General features: G+C 50.6%; 1 pseudogene; it reads right to left on the bottom strand.

The window, feature by feature from the left end:
• The window catches only part of LOC118559265, a 6,410-nt pseudogene extending 4,662 nt beyond the window's left edge, over nucleotides 1-1,748 (bottom strand).
• Nucleotides 1,749-9,128: the final 7,380 nt, after the last annotated feature.

Below are 9,128 nucleotides of genomic sequence, written 5' to 3'. Positions count from 1 at the left end.
TAATATATCAGAAATATATTCACTAACCTTGAAAAGATATGCAGGTCTTGCGGTGTCTCCACACCTAAAACGAAAAAAAAAAAAAAAAAAAAAACAACACTGAGAAACTATCTTAGGTGTGTCGACCTCATGGTTTTGTAGAAGCATCAGAGCCATGGTACCTAACTGCTTGATGTGTTGATTCAGAGTAGAATGAGTAACCATTCTTTATATTTATGAAATATTTAAGATAAAGGGCCCATCGTAAGCTAAAACTTCCTCAAAGATATCATGACCAAGACATGGTGGCAAGCCTGGCATACAAACAATGGAAGTATTCAAAGAATTGAATACTGACCCAAAACTTTACTCCATCAACGTCTGTTGTATTGTTGATTAGCAGATGGTTACAGCAGATTGTAGTTTTTCTCTGGTACGCCGTGGTCCACACACATTTGGATCAGTACCCTGAAATTCAGATTTGGTAATCAGGCGATACCTGCAGAAGTACTTGGAGGAACTTAAGCTTTCAGAGAAGCCACCAATACAGTGAGAACCCAGATTATCTCCAGCAATACAAAATAATGTTCGTTTTACCTTTTGTTTCATCTGGTCCAGCAATACCCATTGTCTGATAGTAATTCTGAAAAGACCTTGGCATGACCAAATCTGTGAAATCCTTCTCCCTGCAAAGTAATACAAGGGACATGTGGTCCGAATCTGAACCGACCATGAAGTGGCAAATTTGCCAAAGATACATACACAAATCGATAGTTACGTATGTAACTACGGTTCTATTGAATCCCGGATGACCGCCAGAGGCGGTGCTTCAAGCACTGAATGATCACTCTTGCGCTTGCGCAGGTCGAGAATTAGTATCAACAAAGTCACCTGTGATCCTACCGGTGATCAGCGGAAGCCTATATAGGCACGTGACACCGGTAGTTCAGTCCCTCGATCTTCTCGTGAGCCAGCAATACCGAGGGACCCGAACGCTCTGGCGGTCATCCGGGATTCATAGAACCGTAGTTACATACGTAACTATCGTTCTATTTCATCCCTACTGACCGCCAGAGGCGGGTGCTTCAAGCACTGAATGACGTATGCCAACAAGGTCCCGAGGGATGTAGAAAGACAAGGAACAACCCACCGGAACCCGGCAGCAGCACCTACCTTAGCGGGACGCACCAGGTGGTTGCTGCAGGATGCCCTGGAGAGGATGAGGCGTAGCCATGTTAACTCTATAGAACCTCGTGAAAGTGGTCGGCAACAGACCATGAGGCCGCCTCGCAGATGGACTCCAGTGGCACCCCCGTCATGGCAGCCCACGAGGTTGACAGGCTCCTCGTGGAAGTGGCACCGCACTCCCTGAGGCAGGGCTGACCCTGCAGAGAGTATGCCACAGATATCGCCCCCACAACCCAACGTGCCAGCCGTTGCTTGGACAGGGCACAACCTCGCCGCTGGCCAGCATAGCATACGAAGAGGCTGTCGGTCAGTCGCATGCTCGCTGTAGCGCGGACATAGGCCTCCAGCGCTCTGACTGGGCACAGAGCTTCAGAAGTGGGTCCCGGCTCGAACCGGGATAACCGAAGCGGCAAGACTGTGCCTGCCACTGTGGGGGCCTTCGGGACGAAGGAAGAATCGGTCCACAGGGTCACCCCGGAGCCATCCGGGTTCCACCGACAACAGGGCTCGGCTATAGACAGGGCATGCAGTTCCCCCACTCGTCTGCCGGAAGCCATGGCCAGCAGGAAGGCCGTCTTCATTGAGAGCCGTTCCAGATCCACTGCTGCAATCGGCTCAAAGGGTGGGGAATGAAGAGCTTCCAGTACTAATTAAGATCCCAGGTAGGAGCCATCCGGCGCCTCGGAGGATGTAAGCATCTTGCGCCCCTGAGGAACAGCACTATGTCCCTATACCTTCCAACAGAGCGGCCATTGAACCCAGTGTGCCAGTGGGAAATGGCAGCCACATAGACCTTCAGGGTGGAAGGGGACCGCCCCCGGTTAAGCAACTCCTGAAGGAAGTCCAGCACGGATTGAATGGGACAGTGTATGGGGTCCAGCCCCTTATTGACACACCAGGTGGTAAAGCTGCCCATCTGGCTGTGTAAGCAGCCCGGGTGGATGGTGCCCATGCACAGGCTATTGTGTGGCCCACATCGCCCCCGAATCGGGAGAACGTGGGGTCGGACCCTGCAGGGGCCAAAGCCAAAGGCGCAGGCGGCCCGGGTCGGGGTGGAGAATCTGACCCCCCAGTTGGGATAGGAGGTCCCTCCTGGATGGGAGGGGCATCGGCGAGCTGTAACAAAGCCTGCGCAGCAGAGGAAACCAAGTCCTCGCTGGCCAGAATGGGGCTATCAGCAGGAGCCTGTGCCCTTCCTGGAGAACCCGCAGGAGGGTCTGGGGAATCAGACCCAATGGGGGAAAGGCATAGAGGAGAGTTCTGGGCCAATCGTGGGCCAGCGCATCGCACCCCAGGGGACAGGAACTGTCTGACAGGGAGAACCAGAGGGGACAGTGGGCCGTGTCTCTGGAGGCAAAGAGGTCCACGCCTGCTCTGCCGAATGTCCCCCAGATGTGATCCACCACCTCCGGGTGGAGTCGCCACTCTCCTGGAAGAGGCGATGTGCGGGAGAGGAAGTCCGCGGGCCCGTTGCGCCAGCCTGGAATATAGGCCGCCCTGAGGCTGGTGAGGCGAGACGACGCCCACACCAGGAGCTGGTGTGTTAGGGACAGCAGTCTCGGGGACCTGGACCCACCCTGGTGATTGATGTGGTAAACCACTGTGGTGTTGTCTGACCAGACCAGCACATGCTTCCCCCGTAGTCCTGGAAGAAAACTCCGGAGTGCGAGGGCTACAGCGCGGAGCTCCAGGGCATTGATGTGTTCCCTCTGCACCCGTGTGGACCACACTCCCTGTGTCACGTGGTCCCGCCAGGTTGCGCCCCAACCCAGAGTGGAAGCGTCCGTATATACAGCCTCCCTCCGGCACGGAAGGGGCCCGAGCGGAACTCCTCCCACAATGTAGGATTCGTCCCCTCCACAGGGACAGAGACCGCAGACAGTGCGGCGCGACACAAATTCTCCTGTGTCTGTGTGCCTGACGGGTGGGGTCCAGAGCCAGGCTGTTCAGCCACATCTGCAGAGGGCGCAGTGAGAGAAGCCCCAGTGGAACCACACTGGAAGCAGCGGTAAGCGTGCCCAGGAGGCTCAGATAATCTAAGAAACGTGGTGCCGCACCACGACGGAAGGCAGGCAACATAGTTAAAATACTGGTCACCCGCTGGGGAGAAGGACGGGCGGTCATGGAGACAGAGTTCAGGAGAATGCCCAGGAACACTGTCACCTGGGAGGGGGTGAGGCTGCTCTTCTCCAGATTTACCTTCAAACCCAGCCGGTGCACATGGGAGAGCACCAACTGGGTGTCCCTGATCGCCTGACTGCGGGTTGCGGCACAAATCAGCCAATCGTCCAGATAGGGCAGTATACGAATTCCCTGTGCCTGCAGGGGGGACAGAGCTGCTGCCACCACCCTGGTGAACACTCGGGGAGACAGGGAAGAGCCCAAACGGGAGTACCCTGAACTGGTAATGGCACCCCTGAAATGCAAAGCGGAGAAACCGCCAGTGAACCTGTGCCACAGGGACGTGGAAGTATGCATCCCTCAGGTCGATTGACGTGAACCAGTCGCCTGGGGAGATTGCCTGCAGAAACCCCCTTGGCTGTAAGCATGCGGAAGGGCATGTCCTTCAGATAGGTGTTGAGCCCCCTGAGGTCCAGCACCGGACGAAGATTCCCATTCTTTTTGGGGACCAGAAAATACACTGAGTAAAAGCCCCCTGGATCCAGCAGGGGGTCCACGGGCACTATCGCACCCTTGACCAGCAAGGTACGTAGCTCGCTGGACAGTGCCTGTGCTTTCAGAGGGTTGCAGATGGTGGTCATCCGAACTCCTCCATGAGACGGGGGCCGGCGGTGGAAACTGGAGACGGTATCCCCTGGTCAGAGTTGGAGAGTACCCAAGAATCTGGGGTGCATTCGCCCCAGTACAGAAGCTGACCTGGGGTGAAATATCCAACCGCCGGCCCCAGCGCCTCACCTACGGGTCCCTCGGCCCCTTGGGGGCCTAGAGGGGGGGCGAGCTGGTTCCGTAGCCCGAAAGGGGTGCGAAGCCCGGGCCCCTGCCCGGACTGTCTGGGCTCGAGTCACCCTAGAAGCCGGACCTCGAGGCAAGGTTGGGGCAACGGCTAAACTGGATGACCGTGATCCTGAGCCAGAAGCCGCCCAAGTATTCACAGGCCGATGGTCACGCCTGTGGAGCCCCGCAAGCTGCTGCCTGGTGCGAGAAGCCTGGGCAGTGCGTTCCAGAGCCTCCACTGCAGCAGAGCCGAAAGCTCCCCTGGAACCACCGGCAAGGCGCGCAGTGTCCGCCTGCAGGGTTCGGTGAGTGGCGACTGAGCCAGCCACACCTGGCGCCGAGCATGGACCAGGGTGGACAATGTACGCCCCAGCTCCCTTGACATCAGGCAAAGGCCTGGAGAGACGCATCCAGCATGCCCTGAGTGGGACTGGTCAAGCGACCGTGCCTCCAGGGAAGATGCCAGGCCTAGCAGCAAATGGGAGAGGGAGTTCCCAATACGCCCCTAGGAACAATAAGGGAGGCAATGCCAGGTTCCACCGCTGGCATCTGACCTAACCCAAACTTTGGGGCCTCCTGCATCGCGGCAAGAGCTCTTCCGTCTGATGTCGGGCGAGAAAGAGCCCGAGTAATCCGACCAGCAGGTGTGGAGTTCCTTGATGTACTCCTCTGAAGGTGTACAGCAAAGGTGGCCATCCCGGCCTCACGGCGTCTGAAAAGGCGCTAGAGGTGGCGGGCTGAACTTGTGGAGAATCCACCTGCAACTGTGCCAGGGCAGCTTTAATAGCAGTTGCCACCGACTCTCCCGTACCCCCCAGAGAGATGTCGGATTCAACATCCGACACCTGCGGGCTATGTGCTTGGGGTTCCCCCCGAAAGAGGGTGTCAGATGCCGCCAGCGAGAGGGCGTCCTCATTGAGGACTGAAGCTTCTTCAGTAGCTGGAGACGAGACCAATCCCTGAACAGGGGGAGGTCGCAAAGATTGGAGTAGAGCCTTCATCTGGGCCAACTCTGAGGATAACTGATCCACTTTAGAGGACAGCCCCCGCCCCGAATGGCGGGACTTCTTCCCAGCTACTGGTGGAGCGTCCGAGGCAGGGCGTTTAGAGGATAACCCCTGGCCAGGGGGCAACTGTTCCTGCTGGTGAGAGCCCATCCAGGGAACAGGCTGCTCGACTGAGGACAGCCGGGCCAGCCGCGCCGCATGGGGCAGAACGCTGCAATTGGGGCAGGCAGCCTCGGTAAGCGCCTCCTTGAGGTGGTCAACACCCAGACAAGGGGGGCACAGGTCATGGCCATCCTCAGGATGCAAAGGGGCTAAACAAGTGGAACAACAAAGACGTTCCATCTCTGAGTGATGGAGCCCGTACTCAGGAGCCGCTTCACCCACTTGACCGAGCAGAAATCGCCACTAGTGAAATGGATGTTTCAATTTAGTTCACCAAAAAACACTCAGCGCGGGCAGAAAACGCCACTGGCGAGGTAATGTAAACAGTAACGACCCGTTTCGACCAGGTTCAACCAAAGAAACTCAGCGCGGGCAGAAAACGCCACTGGCGAGGTAATGTAAACAGTAACGACCTGTTTCGATCAGGTTCAACCAAAGAAAACTCAGCGCGGGCAGAAAACGCCACTGGCGAGGTAATGTAAACAGTAACGACCTGTTTCGATCAGGTTCAACCAAAGAAACTCAACATGGGCAGAAAACGCCACTGGCGAGGTAATGTAAACAGTAACGACCTGTTTCGATCAGGTTCAACCAAAGAAAACTCAGCGCGGGCAGAAAAACGCCACTGGCGAGGTAATGTAAACAGTAACGACCTGTTTCGATCAGGTTCAACCAAAGAAACTCAACATGGGCAGAAAACGCTGCTGATGAGATAACTGTAAACAGTAACAAACTGTTTCAATCAGATTCAACCAAGAAACTCGGCGCGGGCAGAAAACGCCACCGGCGAGGTAAAAACGAACGATAACCGACTTGTTTAAATCAGGTTAAACAAAAGGACTCAAGGCGGGCGGAGGACGCCACCGGTGAGTAAACAAATGAGCAGCTACTACCAGCTGCTAACTCAAGCAACACCGGCGGGTCAAGACGCTACCCGCGGGGTTCAGAAAAATTAAAGGAAACAGACTCACCCAATGAGGTCTGTAGGCACAATCGTCGCTCGCGCAGCCCCTGGAGGGCGAGCACGCCCGCAGCTCCGACCGCAAACGATCACGGGGCTACTGGCAGCGAGCTGACGGAGAAAGCGGTTATACAGAGAAAACTCACGTGTCTGTAGAAGGAACCGCTCACAACAAACCTGCGTGCGAGAAGATGAGAAGGGACTGAACTACCGGTGTCACGTGCCTATATAGGCTTCCGCTGATCACCGGTAGGTCACAGGTGACTTTGTTGATACTAATTCTCGACCTGCGCAAGCGCAAGAGTGATCATTCAGTGCTTGAAGCACCGCCTCTGGCGGTCAGTAGGGATGAAATAGAACTTGTGCTTTGTTCTTGCAGAGCCCAAAGGGTTAACAACCTCAAAGGCTTCCTGGTAAAGTATTAGCTTGAGACGTGACAGGTTTTGACTAAAGAACTCATTAGACCTAAATAACTTACCATCACTCATGTCACACAGAACATCAGAAGGAGACTCAGTAGAGATTTCTGTATCAAATCAGACTTTAACAAAAATTTTGAGTAAACTTGCGTCACTTTTAAAAGATGACACACTGATGCAGTCACTAATGATTGACACTCAGAATCTCCATATAAAATCACTAACTGTGACATATGGGAAGTAAAAGATGACTTCACCTTAAAGGTACTTGTGCATCCTTTGACTGGACAAGTAACCACATGGCCTTTTACAAAATGGCTCTTCAGATGAGCTATTAGCTCTTTAGCATCTTGGCTCTGGTGTTGGCACATATTCATTGCACTTTTAAAAGAGGTAACTTGCCTAAAAACCGTAATATTGGTAGGGCCAGTGTGTCTTTGATAAAAATGTAGCCTTAAGTGCTCCATACCTAAAAACGTTTGCTTGTAGTCAGTTTTATTGCACTTAAAAACACAACATGACTCATTACAATGAAGCTTGCAGTGAAGCACATAGCCCCTTGATGACTGCACCACCTTGCCACAGAAATTACACCTCAACATGTCGTCCACTTAGCCAACTTCACACACACTCAGAGCAATAAATTCTTAAAAAATAAATGCTCGGTCAAAACTGTACTGGTGGGTTTTCAATAAAGCTGATAAGATAGTCAACAGACCTGGCAAGCTTCAGGAAACAATTAAATTAGAACGGCGTCTAAAACACCCAAAAAAGACGGATGTACTCACCTCACGTATTTGTTTTAGGCAGTCCAGGGGAAGAAAACGTCAGAAAACTAAAATATTTTTGCGGCGCAACGGCGGTGGCATGAGGTCAGAAGCTGCGTGGTGGTGAAATGATGGCGGCTGTCTCTTCTTCCGGGCAAACGAGCAAGCTGCGCACAGCTTAGCAGCGCGACACCCTATTGGTGGAAACGCTCAGTAAGGTCGCTAATTGGATAACAGCTTTGAAAAAGAGGAGGGAAAATATGTTTTTCTTTGAGCGCTCTGCAATGGCGTACCGCGCACGTGACGTCACCATCTCATGAGCAACGCCCCTTGCCGCTAAGGTAGGGCAAACAGTGTCACAGTAAAAGACTTGTAATGTGATTTCAAATAGTAAAAACAGCTGTTCAGCTGTAAATCAGCAACCATCACACCAACTCTAGATTTAAAATGGACACACCAAAGGCGACATGAGACATAAAAGAGCAGGGGAAACAATGTTAAGTCAGAATTGTGTGGAAATGGGGCTGTTGTCATTGGAATCTGCATATTCAGTGCCGGCCCGAGGCAGAAGCAAACTTAGCATCTGCTTAAGATCCAAGGGCTACAAGAGGGTCCCCAAGAGCAATAATTGTTTTTTATTTTTTTTGCATGCACACACAATTTTTATCTCAGTGTAGTAATTAAGATTTATGATAACAGAGTGCATATTTTGACATTATCTTTGATCATGTAGAAATTATAACTTCTCATGAAAAAAAAGGTCTTGGGGGCCCTCAAGTAGGTGTGCATTCTGCATTGGTAATATTAGCTTGCAATGAATATAAAAACTTCTATAGCACAAATAAAAGACAAGTAGACAAAACGTTATCTACATTTACAGTTTTAAGAACTCATATTCTTTTTTTTTTCTTAACAGTGTCCTGTCCGGCAATGTGGCAATAAGAATTGTTGTCTTAATGCCAAAAAGAGCTCAACAGATTTTACTTTCACTTGATTTATGTATGTAAATAGTTTTATTATAATTCATGCAAGGAGTTTTTCAAGTTATATGGACACTACAGTGAGTAAGTAGAAGAGCAAATAAAATGAAGAAAAGGTGAAAGAAAGAGGAGATAAAAGGGAGAAAATAATAGAACGCTTTCAGTCTGCTTAATCACCTGCAAAGAGAGATGTAACAAGAACTTTCTTCAATCATACTCTATTTTTTCATTTTTCTTTAAAAATGAAACAGAAAATTAAGAAGCATTACAAAGGGTGCAATTTGTTTATTTGAATATCTTGTCATTAGCGGAGATTAAATGTTTTCTATAACAAAGGTCAATTTCTTTTTTTGTCTTTTAGCGTTTTTACAAAATTGCACTTTTGGCATTTTTACAATGGACTATATTTTAAACCATTTGCTTCTTTAAAATTAAAGTTTGTGCTTGCTTCACAATCAACAAGTATTTCCTGTAAATTCTAATGTGCAAAACTCAATAACCTGTGATTTTATCCAAATAATGTCGTAAAAATTAATGTTTTTGGACATTTTTGTCTGTACGACAATTTCTTTTAAAATGTATGCATATTTATTAATTTTCACAGCGAATCACTGTGAGTTTTATATTTTCTTAGCGTAATATTCAGTGTTTTCTCCAGTCACTTGATTAATCATTATTTAATGTATTTATTAAAGTAAAAGACCGCTTTT

The sequence above is a fragment of the Fundulus heteroclitus genome, unplaced genomic scaffold, assembly GCF_011125445.2.
Source record: "Fundulus heteroclitus isolate FHET01 unplaced genomic scaffold, MU-UCD_Fhet_4.1 scaffold_258, whole genome shotgun sequence".
NCBI classification, from domain to species: Eukaryota; Metazoa; Chordata; class Actinopteri; order Cyprinodontiformes; family Fundulidae; genus Fundulus; species Fundulus heteroclitus.
Note: the sequence above shows the minus strand (reverse complement) of the source record. Positions and strands in the feature narration are given on the sequence as shown.